The sequence below is a fragment of the Lithobates pipiens genome, unplaced genomic scaffold (genome assembly GCF_037356315.1).
Source record: "Lithobates pipiens isolate NorthernLeopardFrog02 unplaced genomic scaffold, aLitPip1_a1.2 Scaffold_66, whole genome shotgun sequence".
Classification (NCBI taxonomy): Eukaryota; Metazoa; Chordata; class Amphibia; order Anura; family Ranidae; genus Lithobates; species Lithobates pipiens.
In genome coordinates, this window is record NW_027507888.1 from 1,335,073 (window position 1) to 1,357,952 (window position 22,880).

At 44.9% G+C, this 22,880-nt stretch overlaps 1 long non-coding RNA gene and 4 pseudogenes across 1 annotated transcript in view; 4 read left to right on the plus strand and 1 right to left on the minus strand.

The window, feature by feature from the left end:
• The first annotated feature begins 7,037 nt into the window (after positions 1-7,037).
• Positions 7,038-7,156, plus strand: LOC143959025 (5S ribosomal RNA; annotated as a pseudogene).
• A 287-nt stretch (positions 7,157-7,443) lies between these two features.
• LOC143958961 (5S ribosomal RNA) lies at positions 7,444-7,562 on the plus strand (annotated as a pseudogene).
• A 775-nt stretch (positions 7,563-8,337) lies between these two features.
• On the plus strand, positions 8,338-8,456 carry LOC143959060 (5S ribosomal RNA; annotated as a pseudogene).
• A 1,694-nt stretch (positions 8,457-10,150) lies between these two features.
• Positions 10,151-10,269, plus strand: LOC143959041 (5S ribosomal RNA; annotated as a pseudogene).
• Positions 10,270-21,253: 10,984 nt separating this feature from the next.
• LOC143958951 (uncharacterized) overlaps positions 21,254-22,880 on the minus strand; it is a 51,291-nt gene continuing 49,664 nt past the window's right edge. The window contains exon 3 of the long non-coding RNA XR_013270161.1: positions 21,254-21,743. This is a non-coding gene — a long non-coding RNA (uncharacterized LOC143958951). The remainder of the gene's footprint in view (positions 21,744-22,880) is intronic.

Consider the following 22,880-nt stretch of genomic DNA (forward strand, 5'->3'; position numbering starts at 1 on the left):
TCTATTTCACCCCAAAGGTGTTCTATTGGGTTGAGGTCAGGACTCTGCATTCCAGTCACGTTCCTCCACGCAACGCATCGAAACGCATCACCCAAGCACATCGCATCGCCCCAGCACATCGAATCGCATCTCCCCAGAACATCGAATCGCATAACCCCCAGCACATTGCATCACCCCAGCACATTGCATCACCCCAGCACATCGAATCGCCCCAGCACATCACATTGGCCCCAGCACATCGAATCGCATCTCCCCAGCACATCGCATCGCCCAAAGAACATTGCATCACCCCCAAAACATCGAATCGCATCAGCACATCGAATCCCATCGCCCAATCGCATCGCATCTCCCCAGAACATCAACTCTCCCCAAAGCACATCGCATCGCCCACAGCACATCACATTGAATCACATCGTCCCAGCACATCGCAGGGCCCCCAGCATATCACATCACATTGCCCCCAGCACATAGAATCGCATCTCCCCCAGCACATAGAATCGCATCTCCCCCGGCACATCGAATCGCAACTCCCCCAGCACATTAAATCACCCCCAGCACAACGCATTGCCCAAAGCACATTGCATCGCCCAAAGCACATTGCATCACCCCCAACACATCGAATCGTATCAGCACATCGAATCGCTTCACCCCAACACCTCGAATCCCTTCGCCCAATCGCATCACATCTCCCCAGAACATAGAATCGCCCCCAGCACATCACATCGAATCGCATCACCCCAGCACATCGCATCGCCCCCCAGCACATGGCATCACATCGAATTGCATCTCCCCCAGCATATCGAATCGCATCTCCCCCAGCACATCGAATCACATCTCCCCAGCACATCGAATCACCCCCAGCGCATCGCATCTCCCAAAGTACATTGCATCACCCGCAACACATCGAATCACATCGCCCCAGCACATTGCATCACTTTGCTCCCAGGACATAGAATCGCATCTCCCCATCGCAACTCCCAAAGCACATCGCATCTCCCAAAGCACATTGCATCACCCCAGCATATCGAATCGCATCAGCACATTGAATGGCATCGGCACATCGAATCGCTTCCGGGAGGCGATGATGTATTACCAGTCCCCATGATGTGACAGTCCAGTCACGTCCAATACGAACGCAACTACCTATCATCCGATAGTAAGGTAAAATGTTGAACATAATCTCTTTTAACACTTACGGCTTAAATCACCCTGTGGAAAGAACTGCTCTATGGAAGGAAGCTCTGAAACTGCAGGCTGATATTTTATGCATCCAGGAGTCCCATCTGCTACCATCTGATCAGTTTCGATTAAAACATCCCAGATATCCCCAAATCTTTTTTGCTTCTGCTGCACAAAAAACCAGAGGAGTTGCCATCGCCATTAGAGATACTGTTTCTTTTAAAGAACTGGAGACAATCCCGGATAAGGAAGGGAGGTAGGGAGGTATTTGGTAGGAAGGGAGGTATTTGATCTTAATAGGAGATATAAATAACAAAACCTACACGATCGTTTGTCTCTATGCTCCAAACTCCCACCAGATGTGTTTCCTAAAATGGCTATTAAAGAGCATATCCACTGTTAAGAAAGGGCCCTTGGTGGTTTTTGGAGATTTCAATCTTACCGCAGACTATGCAATCGACACTACCACTAAGTCCAGACGCCCTTTGTCTTCCCTACAAACGCTCTTTCATTCGGAAGAGCTCTACGACGCCTGGAGGTGTCAGCACCCAGGAGAAAGGGACTTTTCATTCCACATAATGCCAGACATAATTCCTACTCTCGTATTGACATGATTTTAGTAGATAGAGTTTTATTGCAACAGCTGTCCTCCTCCACCATCCACGACATCTCATGGTCTGACCATGCTACAGTGTCAGTCGCGGTGGCGGAGGGGGAACGCTTATTTGGGAGATTTTGTGTGGAGGGCCAATTCTAATCTGCTCAGTGTACCCGAACATGCGACCTTCATATCAAACAAATTAAAGGAATATTTTGAAATTAATTCATCCTCAGTCTCTGACCCGTCAGTTCTGTGGTGTGCCCATAAGGCATACATAAGGGGCATAATGATACAACTAAATTCGAGAATTAATAAACAAAAAAATAAACAACTAGATCTCCTATTACAAGAGATTAAATCACTTGAAATCCAGAATAAGGTCGCACCCATGGTTTCTCTGGCAGATAAATTGACCAAACTTCGTTGTGATCTTAGATGTATGCTTTTAGAACGCTATGATAAATATATCGCAGCTATTAAGGTTTAATCATTATGCTCTGGGCAATAGAGCAAGTAAATTACTGGCCTATATTTTAAAAGAACACAGAGCCCGTACCAGAATCCCTTATATTAAATGCTCTGTGGGCAACGGCAGGATCATTGATCCTAAGGGTATTGCTGATGCCTTCGCTAATTATTATTCTACCCTGTACAACCTCCAGCAGGATGGAAACACCTATCAACCCTCAGAATCAGACATATAAGGTTTTTTGGAGGAGATAGCTCTCCCGGCCCTTTCCCGGGAACAACTACAATCTTTAAATGCACCAATCTCACCACTAGAAATACAGAAAGCAATCCACTCTCAACCGATTGGCAAATCCCCAGGCCCAGATGGGCTACCCAATGATTATTACAAAACATTTGCCTCCACTCTAGTGTCTCCTCTAAAAGATACATTTACTCATGCAATACAGACATTTTCGTTCCCCCCCTGAAATGCTTAAAGCATACATTGTCACTATACCCAAACCGGGGAAAAGCCCTGATGAACCCACCAATTTCCGTCCGATTTCTCTTTTAAATACAGATGTTAAATTATACGCTAAAATAATTGCCCAGAGACTAGCCCAGCTTATTCCTCTTTTAAAATTTAATCCTGACCAATCGGGTTTCACACCTGGTAGGCAGCCATCGGACGCAACTCGCAGGGTGGTGGATATCCTCCACTGTAAAAATTCCTGTCGGACGCCTTCTCTGCTCCTATCTTTGGATGTGGAGAAGGCGTTTGACAGGATACACTGGGAATACATGGTCCATACCCTTAAAAAGTTTGGCCTTGGGGGACCTATATTGTCAGCCATATTAGCCTTATACTCCTCACCTTCCGCACAAGTATACACATCCAATACACTATCGCGATCCTTTACAATCTCCAACGGGACTAGACAGGGGTGCCCCCTCTCCCCTTTTATTTCCAACCTTCTTATGGAGCCCCTAGCGGAAAAAATTAGATCCCACCCAAATATCACAGGTTTCTCTTTCCCCAATCATACTCATAAAATAAACGTATTTGCCGACGATGTTATTTTATTCCTAACCTCCCCGTCACATTCCTTAATCAATGCCCACATAGTCCTTAACGAATTTCGTAAAATCTCCTATTATAAAGTTAATTTCACCAAATCACTAACTCTCCCTATACATGTCCCACCTGCTCTTCAAAATCGACTACAACTCCAATTCCCCTACTCATGGACTGCAGAACAAATAACTTATCTTGGCCTCCAAATTACCAAAGACCCCTCTAAATTAGCAGATACTAACTATCATGCCCTTATAAAGAAATTAACCTTACAAACCGCTCGACTTGCCAAATCCGAATTAACATGGTCTGGACGCCTAGCGTCTTTTAAGATGTTACTTCTTCCCCAAATCTTATACATCTTCCGCACCCTCCCAATACCCCTCAAGACCACCCATTTAAAAGCACTAGATTCCATACTGACAAAATATATCTAACTAAAAAAAAAACTGAGATGTACCACAGTCATATTAGCTAAACAAAGAGGGGCAGGGGGTATGGGGTTCCCAGTCCTGCTGGACTACTACCGTGCATCTCTGCTCACTCAACTTAGAACATGGTTCCTATGTGGAGCGGACATTCCGTGGTGCAAACTAGAACAGACCCTAAGCCCCACCAGAGATCTTTCTCACCTTCTTTTACTTGATAGTTGGAGCCATGTTCCTTTACAAAACTTACCCATGACCCTCCGGGCCTCATGAAAAGCTTGGAGGGATCTATGTGGTGCCTTAACCCCGTCGGATAAACAAATAGAAATACCAATACCCCTGGTTACAATTGAAGGTGCTATTCCAAACAGACTTATTAATTGGACGTCCAGGGGGATTACCCAGTTAAGTGATATGTTCCATAACGACTTCCTAAAAACATTCCCACAGCGGCAAGAACAATACGGTCTTCCAAGTAATGAAACGTTACACATATGATCAGATCTCCCATCTCTTAAAACCGTTAGGGGTTCATCATTTATATATTCAAGAAGCTGCTTGGAAATTTTTCACAGTCTCTGCTGCTACCCCAAAAGGGATCTCCATTTTTTTACACGCTTTTTCAACGCAAAACCACCTTTATTAAATCAGTACCATTTCAGAAATGGGAGACAGAAATGCAGACCACATTCACATCTCAACAATGGCAAAAAGCCCTAAACACTGTGTATAAATCATCAAAGTGTGTGAATCACTGGGAATTGACTCACAAAATCACATTGAGATGGTACTTGACTCCATACCGTCTTCATACGTTTTTTCCAGGTCATTCCTCTTTATGCTGGAGGGGATGTGGAGAGGTGAGTAACGTTATGCACATCATGTGGACCTGTAAACATATAACTAGTTTTTGGAATGCTGTGTTTCGATTAATTTCCTCTATTACCGGGTTGATTACATATCCAAAGAACAGCTTGGCTCTATTTAATCTGGGAATTGAGGTATTTCCGCCAGATTTTCGCACGGTGGTTACACATATACTGATTGCGGCTAGATTACTTATTACTAGGAAGTGGAAAAGTGATGTTCCCAAAAACATTTCGGACATATATCCTATCATACAAACACACTACAAATGGGGAAGCCTTATGGGCTGTAAAATCAGGTTCCAAGAGACAGATTGATGGTAGGTGGAAATGCTGGCTGGAAAAATTTCCACAGTAGTCGTGAGATTATACTAGTAAATACTGAAGTTTGCCCAAAAGGGTGAGTCCATTACTTTCAAGAGATAAGGCAGGAAGTTATTTATGCTGTACCATAGCGGATATATACCTATAGGTCCATACTGGAGGTCCAAATTGGTAATATAATACTCTTCAGATTATATTTTGTTAGAGGATTTATTGCCAGACCACTTAAATCCCGGTCTTGGTTTTTCTCAGTTCTCTTTTTCTTTTTCTATGGTCTTCTTTTTCTTTCACCTTTTCTATATATCTGCTTTCCTAACTTAGAGGCGTATATATCCTTTTACGTGTAAAGGAAAGTCTGCAACTGTTAAGTACTACATTAATCACCTGTAAAAAATTTTAATCAATGCTGTTGACTATTGATCCAAATGTTCCATGTGTGATATATGTATACTGGCTCAAGATTTACTGCTGATTATTGATACTATCATGACATTATGGAATTTTATACACCTATAACGACCTCTTGTAACAAATATGTATGGAAATTTATACTTCTGTTATGTTCTGAAAATATTTCTAATAAAAACTAAACTGAAAAAAAAAAAAGAGGGTTGAAGGTGCCCAAAGAGATTGCCTATGGCCACATCACCCTGAAAGCGCACCATGTCATCTGATCTCGGAGACTAAGCAGTGGCGGTCCTGGTTAGTACTTGGATGGGAGACCACCTGGGAATACCAGGTGCTCTAGGAATTTTTTTTTTTTTTTTGCCGTTGACTTGTTTTTACTTTGTTTTCCATGGTGGCAGTCTTGGCGTTTGTCAAGAGGGTTGAGGGTGCCCAAAGAGATTGTCTATGGACTCATCACCCTGAAAGCGTCTGATCTCAGAGGCTAAGCAGATTCAGGACTTGTTAGTACCTGGATGGCAGACCGCCTGGGAATACCAGGTGCCATATGCTTCTTTTTTTTTTTGGCATTAGTTTGTTTTTTTCCCTTGTTTACCAAGGTGACCATCTTGACGTTTTTCAAGAGAGTTCAGGGTGCCCAAAGCTATTGCCTAAGGCCACATCTCCCTTAAAGCAACCGATCTTGTCTGATCTCGGAGGCTTAGCAGGGTCAGGCCTGGTTAGAACCTGGGTGGGAGACCCCCAGGAATACCATGTGCAGTAGGTTTCTTTTTTTTTTTGGCGTTGACTTGTTTTTTTCCTTTGTTTCCCAAGGTGACCATCTTGGCGTTTGTCAAGAGGGTTGAGGGTGCAGAAAGAGATTTCTTACAGCCACATCACCCTGAAAGTGCTCGATCTTGTCTGATCTCGGAGGCTGAGCAGCGTCTGAAATGGTTAGTAACAAACGGGAGACCTCCTGGGAATACCCAGTGCCACGGGCTTCTTTTTGTTTTTTGTTTTTTTTTTGGCGTTGACTTGGCGTTGAGGTGACCATCTTGGCGCTTGTCAAGAGGGTTGAGGGTGCCCAAAGAGATTGCCTATGGCCACGACACCCTGAAATCAACCGATCTTGTTTGATCTCAGAGGCTAAGCAGGGTCGGGCCTGGTTAGATCTGGATAGGAGACCCCCAGGAATACCATGTGCCGTAGGTTTGGCATCAACTTGTTTTTTTCCCTGGTTTCCCAAGGTGACCACTGTAGCGTTTGTCAAGAGGGCTGAGGCTGTCCAAAAAGATTGCCTATGGGCACATGACCCTGAAAGAACCTGATCTCAAAGGCTAAGCAGGGTTGGGCCTGGTTAGTAGCTGGATGGGAGACTGCCTGGGAATACCCATTGCCACATGCTTCTTTTTTTTTTTCTTTTTTTTGGCGTTGACTTGTTATTTCCCTTGTTTCCCAAGGTGACCATCTTGGCATTTTGTCAAGAGGGTTGAGCATGCGCAAAGTGGTTGCCTAAGACCACATCACCCTGAAAGCGACAAATCTCGTCTTATCTCAGAGGCTAAGCAGCATCGGGCCTGATTTATACCTAGTTGGGAGACCGCCTGGGAATACCAGGTGCCGTAAATATTATTATTATTTTTTTTTGGTGTTGACTTGTTTTTTTCTCTCGTTTCCCAAGGTGACAATGTTGGTGTTTGTCAAGAGGGTTGAGGGTGCCCAAAGCAATTGCCTATGGGCACATCACCCTGAAAACACCCCATCTCATCCGATCTCGGAGGTTATGCAGGGTCGAGCCTGGTTAGTACCTGGATGGGAGACCGCCTGGGAATACCAGGTGCCGTAGGTTTATTTTTTTGGTGTTGACTTGTTTTTTTCCCTTGTTTCCCAAGGTGACAATCTTGGCATTTGTCAAGAGGGTTGAGGGTGCCCAAAGAGATTGTCTACGGGCACATCACCCTAAAAGCGCCCCATCTCACCGCATATCTGAGGAGAAGTAGGGGCGGGCCGGGTTAGTACGCAGATGGGAGAGCGCCTGGGAATACTAGGTGATGTAGGTTTCTTTTCTTTTTTTCTCTTTTTACCCATGGATACCATCTTGGCATTTGTCAAGAGGGTTGAAGTTGCACAAAGATTGCCTACGGCCACATCACCCTGAAAGCGCACCATCTCATCTGATCTCGGAGACTAAGCAGTGGTGGGCCTGGTTAGTACTTGGATGGGAGACCGCCTGGGAATATCAGGTGCTATAGGCTTCTTTTTTTTTTCTTTTTGGCATTGACTTGTTTTTTTCCCTTGTTTCTCAAGGTGACCAGCTTGGCGTTTGTCAAAAAGGGTTGAGGATACCCAAAGAGATTGCATACAGCCATATCACTGTGAAAGCGCCCAATCTCATCTGATCTCGGAGGCTAAGCATGGTCGAGCCTAGTGATCATCTTTGCGTTTGTCAAGAGGGATGAGGTTGCCTATAGAGATTGCCCATGGGTAGGGTCGGGCCTGGTAAGTACCTGGATGGGAGATCACCTAGGAATACAAGGTGCTGTAGGCTTCCTTTTTTTTTCATTTGGGCGTTGACTTGTTTTTTCCCTTGTTTCCCCAAAGTGCATTTTGGCATTTGTCAAGGGGGTTGACGGTGCCCAAAAAGATTGGCTACGGCCACATCACCTTGAAAGCGCCCCATCTTGTCTCACCTCAGAGGCTAAGCAGGGGCTGAGCCTGGTTAATACCTGGATGGCAGACCGCCTGGGAATACCAGGTGCCGTAGGCTTATTTTTTTTTGCGTTTACTTGTTTTTTTCCCTTGTTTCCCAAGGTGACTATATTGGCGTTTGTCAAGATGGTTGAGGGTGTCTGAAGAAATTGACTATGGCCACATCACCCTCAAAGTGACTAATCTCGGAGGCTAAGCATGGTCAGGCCTGGTTAGTACCCGGATGAGAGACTGCCTGGGAATACCAGGTGCCATAGGCTTCTCTTTTTTTTCTTTTTTTGGCTTTTTTTTTCAAGAGGGTTCAGGGTGCCCAAAGCGATTGCCCATGGCCACATCTCCCTGAAAGCAACTAATCTCATCTGATCTCGGATGCTTAGCAGGGTTGGGCCTGGTTAGAACCTGGATGGGAGACCCCCTAGGAATACCAAGTGCTGTAGGTTTCTTTTTTTTTGTTGTTGACTTGTTTTTTTCCCTTGTTTCCTAAGGTGACCATCTTGGCGTTTGTCAAGAGGGTTGAGGGTGCCGAAAGACATTGCCTATGGGAACATGACCCTGAAAGCGCCTGATCTCGGAGGCTTAGCAGGGTCGGGCTTGGCTAGAACCTGGATGGGGAGACCCCCTGGGATTATCAAGTGCCGTAGGTTTCTTTTTTTTTTTTTCTTTGGCGACGATTAGTTTTTTTCACTTGTTTCCCAAGGTGACCATCTTGGAGTTTCTCAAGAGGGTTGAGGGTGCCGAAAGAGATTTAATACGGCCACATCACCCTGAAAGTGCCTGATCTTGTCTGATCTCGGAGGCTGAGCAGCGTCTGCCCTGGTTAGTAGACATGGACGCCGTCGATAAATTCATTTCGTTCTGTTCCATTTTGATTCGTAATAAAATTAATTCGTACTTCGTATTTCGTGCCCGAAATTCCGTTCTGTTTCGTACGAAATACGAATTGTCGTTAACGTGTACGAACGTTCTTTACGATAAATTTAAAGGCAAAAACATTGCTCATTATGCTTATTATGACTTGCAGAAGACTTCTGTGATAGAAGTCAATGTAAGTTGCCTGAAGACATCAGTGAAGGACGTTCATCCTCTCTGGGCAGGCTGCCAAGAAAAGAACAAAATGATACAATGTTTCTTCTTCAATGGGCTGAACTCCATGTGTAGAAGTTCTCAGTTTAACCATTTAAAGACTAAATCTTTTCTGACACTTGTTGCTTACAAGTAAAAATCCAGTAGGTCTTTCAAACGCAAGTTAGCCCTTTTTTTTTTTCAGTCGACCTCTAGGGAGCAGTGACATTAGTAGCGTGACATACAGCAATGACACCTGCACCGTGATAGAGTGATCTGACAACAGCACCGTGATAGAGAGCACTGACATCAGCAGCGTGACATACAGCAATGACACCTGCACCGTGATAGAGAGCACTGACAGCAGTGTGACATACAGCAATGACACCTGCACCATGATAAAGGGCTAATTTGCATTTGAAAGACCTCTGCACAAATACCACGTCACAAAATATTGCAACAACCGCTATTTTATTACCTAGGGTCTCTGCTAAAAAAAAAATATATAATTTTTGGGGCTTCTGAGTGATTTTCTAGCAGAAAATACTGGATTTTTACTTGTAAGCAACAAGTGTCAGAAAAGATTTAGTCTTTAAATGGTTAAACTGAAAACTTCTACACACGGAGTTCAGCCCATTGAAGAAGAAACATTGTATCATTTTGTTCTTTTCTTGGCAGCCTGCCCAGAGAGGTTGAAAGTCCTTCACTGATGTCTTCAGGCAATTTACATTGACTTCTATCACAGAAGTCTTCTGCAAGTCATGATAAGCATAATGATTGAGATCCGGAATTCGTAAACAAAAGTTCGTATTCCGTACAGAATTCGGACGCACGGCAATTTGTATTTCGGATCCTCCCGAACGTACAAATTTTGAGAAATTCGTACGAATTTGCGATTCGTACGAAACGAAGCGCACATGTCTACTAGTTAGTAACAAATGTGAGACATCCTGGCAATAACCAGTCCCATTTGCTTCTTTTTTTTTTTGGGCGTTGACTTGTTTTTTCCCCTACTTTCCCTAGGTGACCATCTTGGTGCTTGTCAAGAGGGTTGAGAGTGCCCAAAGGTATTGCTTATGGCCACGACACCCTGAAAGCAACCAATCTCGTTTAATCTCAGAGGCTAAGCAGGGTCGGGCCTGGTTAGTACCTGGATGGGAGACCGTCTGGGAATACAAGGTGCTGTAGGCTTTTTTTTTTTTTTTAGAGTTGACCTGTTTTTTATTTCTGGTTTCCCAAGATGACCTTCTTGGCATTTCTCAAGAGGGTTTTGGGTGCCAGAAGAGATTGCCTCTGGCCATTCCACTCTGAAAGCACCCAAGCTCACCTGGCCTTGAAGGCTAAGCAGAGATGGGCCTGTTTAGTACCTAGATGGGAGACCGCCTTTTTTTGTGGTTCCCCAAGGTGACCATCTTGGCATTTCTCAAGAGGGTATTCCCAGGCGGTCTCCCATCTAGGTACTAATCAGGCCCGTCCCTGCTTAGTATCAGATGCTTTCAGGGTGATGTTGCCATAGGCACTCACTTTTGGCACCCTCAACCCTCTTAACACCAAGATGGTCACCTTGGGAAACAAGGGAAAAAAAGAAGTCAACTATGCCATATTAGCACCTAAAGAAATGAGATAGGCAGTCATAAACTAAAAGATGCGTAAATTCCAGAAAATGTACCATCGTTTTCAGATGCTATAACATTTGCGCAAACCAATAAATATACGCTTATTAACATTACCAAAGACATGTGGCTGAATAAATTTTGACCTTAAAGTATGAATAAAATTGAGTTTATTGGATTTTTCTTTTAACAAAAAGCAGAAAATATAAATTTCTTTCAATATTTTAGATTTTTCCGTTTATATCGCAAAAAAAATAAAAAATTGCAGAGGCAATCAAATACCTTCAAAATAAAGCTCTATTTGTGGGAAAAAAGGATGACCTACGTGACCCACACTGACCTACCCGACACACGCTGACCTACCTGACATACATACACTGACCTACCTGACATACATACACTGACCTACGTGACCCACACTGACCTACCCGACATACATACACTGACCTACCTGACCCACACGACACACTCTGACCTACCTGACATACATATACTGACCTACACGACACACACTGACATACACTGACCTACCTGACACACACTGACCTGGTACCTGACATACAAACTTGATTGACCTACCTGACCAGGAGGAGATAGACTTCATTTGTTCAGGTACTACAGCAGCAGCTCATCCGTGGTGCTGGTGTGCAAGGCAGCCAGAGGAGAGCCGCCCACCCAAGTGGGTATTGATGTGGTGCGGCCGCCGCATTGTCATTTCTGCTGCCTTCTTCCTGCTCCAGGACAGCGAGCTGGGAGAGGACTAAGATTGGAGGAGTGTAGGCTAAGGGAGCCGCTGCGAATGCTGCTCAGGGTGGCGACGTCATCCCTTTCTCTCCCTCCTGGGCTCTACACTCCACGCTACCATAACAGCTGCGGGACAATCCAGACCAGAAGTCGTAGGCCAGGCCCCATGAGCACTAGCGCGGAGGAGGAGGAAGTGCAATCCTCCTCTGCTTTGAATGTTGGGCAGTGTGGGCACAGTGGGCAGTGATGTTAATGGTTGCTAGCCGCCAGGCGGCTATAGCAATCAGTGACCAAGAGTAAAGTCGGGTGGAAGCGGGGCAGAGCTAAAGCTGGAGCCAACCATGGCTCAGTCTGCCCCTGTTCCCTGCATTCTGGACCGAGACTCAAGACTCTGGGCTATTGGTCCCAGACTATGGCCACCCCCTAAAGACGCCTCTGTTTGTCCCCAAAGTAGGGACGTACATCAGAATGCAATGGTCGGCAAGTGGTTAAAGCGAAGCAGTGCCGAATTGCAAAAAGTGCTCTGGTCTTTGGCCAGCCAAATGGTCCGGCGCTGAAGTGATTAAATGCCCAAAATGGTCCTTGGTGACTAAAAAAGGCACACTCCGAGGACCTTTTTGGCATTCAAAGGTCAGGTGACCAGGGGCGGACTGACAACTAATGGGGCCCCCAGGCAATAGAAGCTCATGGGGCCCCCTTGGGCGCCACACCTGCACAGGCAGACACGGGGGGAGCACACAGGGGGGAAACTGGAGGAAGAATGCACACGCTCACACAGGGACACACACACACACAGGGGGAACCACTTACACACACACGGGGACACACACAGGGGAAGACACACACACACAGGGGGAGACACTCGCACACAGGGGGAGAGACACAGGGCAAGAAACACACACACACACACACACACACACACACACACAGGGGGACACACACAGGGACACACACACACCACACACTCACACGGGGGGCACGCACACTCACACGGGGGGGACACACAATCACATGGTGGGACACACAATCACTCACACAGACACACACATTTATACAGGGGGAAACACACACACAGGGGGGAAGACTCTCTCACACACACACACACAGGGGGAGACACACAAGGGGAGGCACACACACACACACAGGGGGACACATTCTCTCAAACAGGGGGACACACACACGGGGACACACACACACACCACACACAGGGACACACACACACACACACAGAGGGGGGATACACTCACACACACACAGGGGGACACGCACACTCACACAGGGGGAGACACACACAGGTGGACAGGGACACACACACACGGGGACACAAACACAGGGGGACACACACACACGGGGGACACTGTGGGTTGGGGGGGATCCGGGGCCCCATGCATTCTGTACCGCCGCCTCCCATCACTTGTGGCAGGCCCAGGCTTCACTTACCGAATGCCGATAATAACGGCGCAGCTCCCCGCCGGCCCCTCCACTCTTCTGCTGTGCCCGTATCACATGCCGCGATCATGCCAATTACAATACTGCTAACGGCGCACTGCTCCCCGCTGGCCCCTCCTCCCCTCCCGTCCGTCCCAGGTGCTTGTACGGTATGCGTTGTGACATCACCTGGGACGGACGGGAGGGAAGGAGGGGGGCGGCGGGGAGCAGCGCACCGTTAGAAGTACCGTTAGCAGTACTGTAATCGGCATGATCACGGCATGTGATACGGCACAGCCACTTCAAGTGGCCTCTCATGTGGCCGAGACCGGGCCGGGCCCCTAATGACCTCGGGCGGCACCCGAGTGACCGACTGGTCCGTCCGCCCCTGTCGGTGACCAAAAACAGCTGGGTGTGCTGTTTTTTTTCACTGGGGCCCATTTTTGGCCTCCAAGGATAATATTTAGCCTAGAAGGGCCAGGCTTTTTTTGATCACTGAGGACCATTTTTGGTATTCAATGTTTGGTTGTTTGTATTGCACAGTGACCTTTCTGTAACCTCTAGCCTCCCTCTGCTGTGATTTATTACAATGCACAGTAGGTAAAAGTACCTTTGCCGGGTTAGCCCCCCCCATATCAATATTTAAAAAAAATCGTATTCAGTTTGTTAGATCTTTTTTAGATCAGGTTAGATCAACTGTTTGCGTTAGTTCTCACACAGAAGAAGCAATATTAACAGTTATTTGCAGGGGGGCTAACCCGTCATCAGCCCGCCTTATCAAATTTTCTGGCCAAAAATCATTCAGGCTGATAAATATATTTGTTAGATCCGCTAAGATCAAGTGGTTTTAATGTTAGATCTCACATAATTAGAGACTTATTAAGAGATTAATGAGAGGGGCTGCCCCCTCCCCTTATCTCCTTTCCCATCAAAATAGAGATATTATGGACGGATTAGCCCCCCACATGCAATTTTGGCCAGAAAAAAAATATTTGTTAGATCCGGTAAGATCAAGTGGTTTTGACGTTGGATCTCACATAATTAGAAACTTATTAAGTGAATAATGAGGGGGTTGCCCCCCTCATTTAATTTTCTGGCCAAAAACCATTCTGGCTAATATTATTTGAAGAAAAGGGGAAATTGAAAAAAAGGGGGACTGGAGGGTAACCAACCCCCGGGACTTTTACAACGGCACCAAATATATTCAATCCATAAATAAAATCATTGAAGTTTTTATTTTAGTGTACAAAAAGCATTTATCAAACAATTACATCCATTTCCATATAAAATAAAAGATGCGGGTATACAAAAGTTGGTATATAAGCCTACAAGGCTCCATAAGTTACCACATTTATATACGATTTAAACTGCATTGTCTCTTTCCTACATGTTTCGCTCTTCTGAGCTTCCTCAGGACAATTGCAGAATACGGCAATCAGTAGAAAACTGAAATTATACAAACAGATCATTTGTTTAGAGATACAAATACATAGATAGTTCTGTACACACACAACCCCGAGGGGTACAAGAGGTGTTTTGCCCACATAGGCTGACACATCTACATTGAGTAGATCTGGTGGTAGGATTCATTCATGTCCAGCATATTGGTTGGAGAGGAATGAAGCCCCCACCCTTAGAGTATTAAAACACAGAGCATAGTTTGCATATCAATATTCAGTAACCTATTAGTTCTCCAAAAGGGAACAACCAGACCATACCATATGGATGGTGTCCCAAGATTGAATACATAAGGTATAAAATATAGTTCTCCTCTATGGAGATTGCAGATAGGGTCAAAATAAAGATAAGAATGAAAATAAAATAAAATGTGTGAAGAATACAAATACAATGAAAAAGGTGAAAAATAAAAGTAAAAAATATTGTAATGAAAATAAAAAAATATATAACAAATGAGAACAAGAAAAGCATCTTACCCAATATGTCTGGTAAATTAATACAAATTGTCTATCGTAGTTTTCAAATGTTCTATGCATCTATTAGTACTTAAGTGAGGACAAACTTTTTTGTCATCAAGCATGCGGACCGTGGCGAGGGCACCCACCGAGGACCCCCCAATTGCTCCCCCCCAGGGATCTGCAGAAGCACGAGAAACATATATATAATATAATATATGTAGACCACTTCAATGAAGTGTCAAAAATGGCACAATAAACACTATAGAACATACCTGGTGGAGCCAAGGAAATGGCTGAACTAGAACCAGTTAGGCATACCCAGTACCTACGAACCCTATGTGTTGTCAGATAGAGATTAAACAAGGTATAAATTCTGAACACAAGAGATCTCTCTGTGCTGTTTTCTGAAAGAAAAGAAGAAAAGCCATGTCCCCATCAGTGTTGTATAAACATCTCAAGAATATAGAATGCGTGACTCTAGACTTGGACTTCCGGATCATCCGTCTAGTCCCATCAGAGCCATTCCATTCCTACCTGTTGAATATAGTGGTATGATACAGTCAAAAAGGTTTAAGTGCTTTTTCATACGTGCAGCAGCTCCACATGTCGGCTTCCATCGCTTGCTTGGATGACACTGACCGGGACCCGCATTATAACTCGTGCTTCCAGCCCGGCGGCATCTGACATCACCGCCGGGCTGCGGGCACACCTACTGGGAGGATCTCCTCCGTGCGTGTCTAGATGGCGAGTGCGCATGCGCAAAGGACGTAATTTACGTCCATATAGCGCGTCGGCCATGTTGGATTCTGGCTAAAAGTCAGGAGATTTACAAGCGATCTCCTTCGTGCGCGTCTAGATGGCAGATGCGCATGCGCGAAGGACGTGATTTACGTCCGTATAGCGCGTCGGCCATGTTGGATTCTGGCCAGAGTCAGGAAATTTGCCAGTGATGATCCATCTGTGCCAGTACTCTGATAGAGACCTGACATTCGGTCAGAGACAGGCAGCCATGATGGCTAAGGGCAATATGCCCTGATCTTACTCTCGGATAAATCAAAGTGCAAATACACAGAGATGAAAATGGGCCGACATAAATGTCAATCACCATACATCCCTGATTTCAAAGATGGAAAAAAGAATTGTTTGCAACAGACAAGCAAAAAAAGAGAGAAGGGGACCTCACATTTAGAAACGGGGCGGGCCGATCGAACCCCCAACTGGTTGGAAAAGGTTGTAGGTCAGACCCGCCCCGGGGTGCCCGTACAGACCCAGGAAGGGCAAGGAGCACTCGGAGGGTCCCCCTCAGGTATGGAGCCCCCTCCCAATCCGCGAGCCATCAGACATCCACGCCAATATATTGCCTATTTGACAAAATACAATCATTTATTATTACAATATACCAGGGGGTAAAAAAAAAAAAAAAAAAAAAAAAAAGTTATTTAAAGAAAAGGTTCGAAACTGATTGCATCATTAAGTCCCGGGGATCGGGTAGCCTCCAAATTAAATATCCATCGAGTCTCTCGTTGTAAAAGAGTATGATTATAATCCCCCCCTCTATCTCCCGGGGGAACATATTCCAAAGGAAAGAAGTGCATGAGACCATCGTTGAACTGATGATATAAACCAAAATGTCGGCTGATTGGAGTTTCCATCTTCTTCCCCCGCACCAGGGACACATGGTCCCTGATGCGGTGGAAGAAGGGACGCTTTGTCTTCCCAACATAGAAAGCATTGCATTGACAAACCATAATGTACACCACCCCCACTGATTGACAGGTCACAGCAAATTTGGGTTCAAATAAACGACCATTTGGCAGACATATGGATCTCGATGCATGTAAATATCTGCAAAAACCACATTTGTGGCACGGGGTACATCCTGTTTGTTTAGGACCCACCTTTACGGGGAGGGGAGAAATGACTTTGTACTAGAGAATCCTTCAAAGATCGTGATCTCCTATACGTGATACCCGGATATTCCGGGAGATGTTTTGCTAAGAGGAGATCCCCCTTCAAGAGATACCAGTATCTCTGAAGGATTCCTTTAATTTGCAAATGTTGTTCTTTGAATGTGGTGATGAATCTAACCTCTTCATTCCTCCCCCCTTTACTATAGAAGTATGGGGAATAATAATGGATGCTGCCCTCCGAGTTGCAGAGGGTCTCATTATTCTTGCTGGGGATATGAATGTGGTGCTCTCACCTGATGCTGACAGATTTGGAATGGCGCCTAAGCATGGCTCCCCGCTGGCTCAGTGTATTGGGTCATATAACCTGGTGGAGGCCTGGAGGTGGAAAAACCCACATGTTAGAGCTTACTCCTGTCACTCCACCATGTTTAATACTCTTTCTAGGATTGATTTATGTTTTGTGTCCAATGAATTATTGCCGAGAGTGCTGGAGGCCCAATATCTGCCTCGTGCTGTCTCGGATCACTCCCCACTTCTGGTCACCTTTGACATGGAGAGACCGAGAGGGTACGTGGTGTGGAGGTTGAGCCCATTGTGGCTCAAGGAGGAAAGTTTTGAGAGGTCTACGCAGTCGTCTATTGGTGACTTCTGGGTGGACAACCGGGCAGGGGCCCCTGTCGGAGTCACCTGGGATGCGTTTAAGGCCACACTTAGGGGCTCAGTAGCCCGTTGTTATTAAACAACTTAGATCGGATAGGCAGTAGAAACTCCTGGAGGCAGAAAGGAAAGTGACAGATGCAGAGGTGGAATACATAGCAAACCCCAATTCAGATACATATAGAGGTTGGAGGGAAGGGGTGCGCCACTTAGATCTTGTATTAGTAGAAAAGACCCGGAAACATTTTTTTATACCAGGCGCAGCGCATATTTGAATTTGGTAATAAGAATAGTAGGCTGTTGGCATACCTGGCCCACTCACAGCAAACCCCAGCTTTCCGTGGCAGGCAATCTCATTGGAGAAAACAGCTTTGCCGATGCGACCCAGATTTGGGAAAAAACACAACGATGTTTACTCCAATGGTTGCACCCTTTAAAACAGAGCATGTGTTCTGCTATGCGATTCTTTAAAGCAACGTACCAACGCTATTTAAAAAAATCTGACCTTTGAATGAACATCTACATTTACAAGGAATTCTAAATACATAAATAAAACAGGGCATACCCTGTATGAGGTGGCTGTGCAGTGCAAGGGTGCTTTCCGTGGCAGGCCATCTCATTGGAGAAAACAGTTTTGCCATTGCGACCCAGATTTGGGAGATACCGCAACGATGTTTACGCCAATGGTCACACCCTTTAAAACAGAGCACATATTCTGCTATGCAATTGTTTGAAGCAATGTATCGACGCTTTTTCAAAAATCAGGCCTTTGAAGTCACATCTACATATATTTACAAGTACTTGCAAATAAATAAACCATAACTGTGCAGTGCAAGGGTGATGGCCATGTCCGGCAATCTCATTGGCGAAAATGGTTTTGCCATCATGACCCTGATTTTGTAAATGATGTAAACGTTTACTCCAAGGAATGCACCTTTAAAACAGAGCAAGTATTCTGCTATGTCACCATTTGAAGGAACACATTGATGCTATTTAACCACTTGCTTACTGGGCACTTAAAGAGGAAGTAAACCCTGATGAGTTTACTTCCACTTTCATTCCCTGTAAAGGCAAAGCATAATGGACTACTATGCATCACATAGTAGTCCATTATGTGTCACTTACCTGACACAGGAGCCAGCAAAGTCACCGCTGTCCCCTGTAGTTCCAAGCGTCCATCTTCTTGGTGGGTCTCGCTGCTCCGGCACTGTGATTCGCTGGAGCAGCGATGTCGTCACTGCTGCACATGTGCACGGGAGCTGAGACTCTCGGCATTGCCATCATCGACGATACCCCGCTCAGTGCACCGCTGTCTACGGCGCATGCGCCGTAGATAGCGGTGCCCGTCTTCGGGCAAATATCTCCTAAACCGTATAGGTTTGGGAGATATTTCTTGGACCTACAGGTAAGCCTTAATCTAGGCTTACCTGTAGGTCAAAGTAGTTTGTAAGGGTTTACAACCACTTTAAAAACACTTCCTGCCCAGACCAATTTTCAGCTTTCGGTGCTCTCACACTTTGAATGACAATTACTCAGTCATGCAACACTGTACCCAAATTAATTTTTTGTCCTTTTTTTTTCCCACGAATAGAGCTTTCTTTTGGTGGTATTTGATCACCTCTGGGGTTTTTATTTTTTGCGCTATAAATGAAAAAAGACCGAAAATTTTGAAAAAAACGCATATTTCTTTGTTTCTGTGACAGAATTATACAAATTATTAATTTTTCTTCATAAATTTTGGCCACAATTTATACTGCTATATATCTTTGGTAAAAATAACCCAAATTAGTGGATATTATTTGGTCTTTGTGAAAGTTAGAGAGTCTACAAGCTGTGGTGCGAATCACACAAAATTGATCACATCTGATGTACTGGTGGCCTATCTCGCTTCTTGTGACCCGAACAGGTCAGGAAAGTACAAATACCCCCCAAATGACCCCTTTTTGGAAAGTAGACATTCCAAGGTATTTAGTAAGAGGCATGGTGAGCTTTTTGATGTCATTTTTTTCCCACTATTCTTTGCAAAATTACTCCACAAAATTGTCATTGTAATAGGTTATTTCTCCAACATGGCATGTGTATACTACAAATGACACACCCAAAAAAATTCTGCTACTCCTGAGTATTACATTACCACATGTGTGGGACTTTTTCACAGATAGAGAGGCCCAACATGCAGGGAGCGCCATCACGTGTTCTAGGAGCATAAATTACACATCTAACTTGTTGACTACTTATTACACTTTTGAATGCCCTGGAGCACCAGGACAATGACACGTGGCACTGATGACAGATGGCACTAATATGTGCCACCGATGACAGATGGCACAAATGTGGCACCGATGACAGATGGCACTAATATGTGGCACCGATGACAGATGGCACAAATGTGGCACCGATGACAGATGGCACAAATGTGGCACCGATGACAGATGGCACAAATGTGGCACCGATGACAGATGGCACAAATGTGGCACCGATGACAGATGGCACAAATGTGGCACCGATGACAGATGGCACAAATGTGGCACAGATGACGCATGGCACTGATAAGTGGCGTTGATGACACGTGACACTGACAGGTGGCACTGACAGATGGCATTAATACGTGGCACTGATGAGATTGCACTGATGACAGATGGAACTGGGGACAAATGGCACTGACAACATGTGGCACTGGGGACAGATAGCACTAACAGGTGGCACTGGGGCAGGATGGCACTTTAAATTTTATTTTTATTTTTTTAACAATGACGGCCGCTGCAACCATTCATCTCTCCCTTCTCACACTCTGTCTGTGTGAGGAGGGAGAGCGGCGCTGAGAGATCTCATATGTTTACATATGAGATCATCTCCAATTGGACACGCCGATCGCGATGTAAACGGCCGCTGTGATTGGCAGTTTACAGCGATCTGTGTTTGCCTGTCCCCGGGTGACACGGCAAACACAGAACTTCCAATGCGCGCCCGCGGCGGCGCGCATTGCCGAAGTAAACAGGACGTCCAGGGATGGCCATCCGGAATGAAAGCGCCTGCTCTACGGCCGTCATTCGGCTATAGGGCGGGCGCGAAGAGGTTAAAAAAATCTGGGATGCGATGCACATATATATTTTTACAAGTACTTATAAATAAAAATAAAACATGGGATCCCATGGATGAGGTTGCGGCTTTAAACGTCAGGCAATCTCATTAAAAAAAAAAAAAGTTAATTTTTCTTCAAATACCGCAACAATGTTTACTCCAATGGTCACTACATTTAAAACAGAGCACGTGTTCGCTATGCGATCGTTTGAAGGAACGCATCAACGCTATTGCAAAAAAAAAACATGGGTTGTGCTCAACCTCTATCTATAGCTAGAGATACGAGTAATTAGAAAAAAATAAATCATGGGATCACGTGTATGAGCTAGCTTTACAATGCAAGTGTGCTTTACAGGTCAGGCAATCTCATTGGAGAAACCGGTTCATGCCAAGATACACATTGATGGAGGATCAAAGATGTGTGATTTGATGGAAAATAAATGTCATACACATACAGTAGGATGAGTGTTTGTTGGGTGAAGGGGGCCAGAGCATAAAGAGGCTGTGAGGAAAAGGAGGGCCAGGAGTGTTGGGGCTATGATGTGAAGGAAGGTTCAAGGACAGCGATGTTGCAGGGGAAAGTGTGAAATTAAGGGGGGATCGTGACATCCAGGGTCTGGTACTTACCTGCGATCCCATACCTCAGTTGTGGCACAGAGAGTGTTCTGCGTGTCCAGCATGGCAATTACCAAAGAGCTTTAGGAACTTATGAGTAAACCGTATATTGGAAATACAATTCAATACAGGAGACATGAGGGTAGCCTGCTCATTAGAGCTTACAATCTCTAAAACAGATAAAATAAAAACAATTGATTTTTTTTATAACTTAATTAAGATTTATTTATTTTTGTTGTTTTTCAGATCAGTGCTTAAGGAAGCTCACCACATGAATTTTAGAATCAAAATTACACAGAGGGAAGTAAATATTACAAGTAACACTACAAGCTCAGAATACATCAAGATGGAAGAAACGTCATGTTATAGATGGTGCAAAAAGTAATCTTTCTCCCCCTGCCCACCATGTCTCTCCTCTCCCTCCCCACATAACTAGAGTATGTAAATACAATTAAACTCTGTATTAACAGGTGTGCTCTCTTCTTGCCTTTCAGTGTCCTTTATTTAAAAAAAAAAAAAAAAATGCAGGTTTATTTCCTTTTTAGTTTTTTTTTTTTGGATGGAGGCATGGGTCCCGTGACATTCAGCTTGGTATTCTTCAACCACGCTCATAGGATGCTCTTGCGGTTTGTTCTATTTCTCATTTTCTCACATGCAGATCCCTCTGTTGTTTGTGTAATTACATCCCATCAAGTTGATTCCTTACAAAAGAAATAGAGAGTAAACAGGTGAATGCAAGTTCAAAGATGCCTTACCGATTTGTGAACATTAATTATTGGGAGTAACATCCCCTAGAGCAGGCATGGCTAAATGATGGACCCAGTCACTGTCCTATTTGCATACTCACAGGGTGATCGTGCGGATGGGAATATGGTTGAAACAGCACCACATCACAAAATGAATTACAACATTGATTTGCTTTTTTGGAACCCTATGGACTTTATAGGCACGAAAATACAGTGATATATCTTTAAGAAAAGATATGATTTTTATACTTACCATAAAATCCTTTTCTCTGCAGTTCACCACCTGACACAGCTGCTCTTAGACCACTGGGACATCCCCAAGCAGTGCCAAAATGAGGGGTGGCAAAACAGCATAAAAACTACACCCACTAGTATAAAACTTTAACCACAAAAAACGACATTGTGAGTGTGACCAAAACTTTTTTTACCCACCAAAAAGGCAGGATGCTCCTCAACTAAGGCACTACCACCAAACTGCACCAGAACTGCGGTAACAAATGCAACAGTGCATTACTTAAAAAGGTACTGCGTTTTTACCAAAAAACAAGGAAAAAAAAACGTAAGTGCAATTGTACAGCCGCCTGCAAAACTTTGCGGCCAAAATGGGCATCGGCCCCATGCACCGACGTCGACCTTGTAGAATTTTGAAACTGTCGCTCAGGGGGTGACTTGGTCGCCTGTTCACAGACGCTTGATGTCGGAAGGCCAAAGTCGTTCCGATTGCCTTGTGGAGTGAGCCGTGACCAGAAAGGGGGGCACCTGCCTCTTCAAAGCATAGGCCTGTACTACAATCTGTCTGATCCCCCCCTGGAAATGGTGGCCGACGAGACCGCCGTGCTTTTTTTTTTTTTCAAACAGCCACCGAAAAACAAACAAGGAGTCTGACTTCTGAAAGGGAGGTGTAGCAGACAAATACACCCTCAGAGCCTTAACCACGTCCAGGGCATGAAGAGCCACCTCCTTAGAATGTGTCGACTTAGCACACAGAGATGGTAAGACAATGTCTTCGTTGATGCTTTTCTGCCAAAACCACCTTCGGCAGAAAAGACTGTTGGACACAACATCACCTTATCCTTGTGGATCACCAGATAG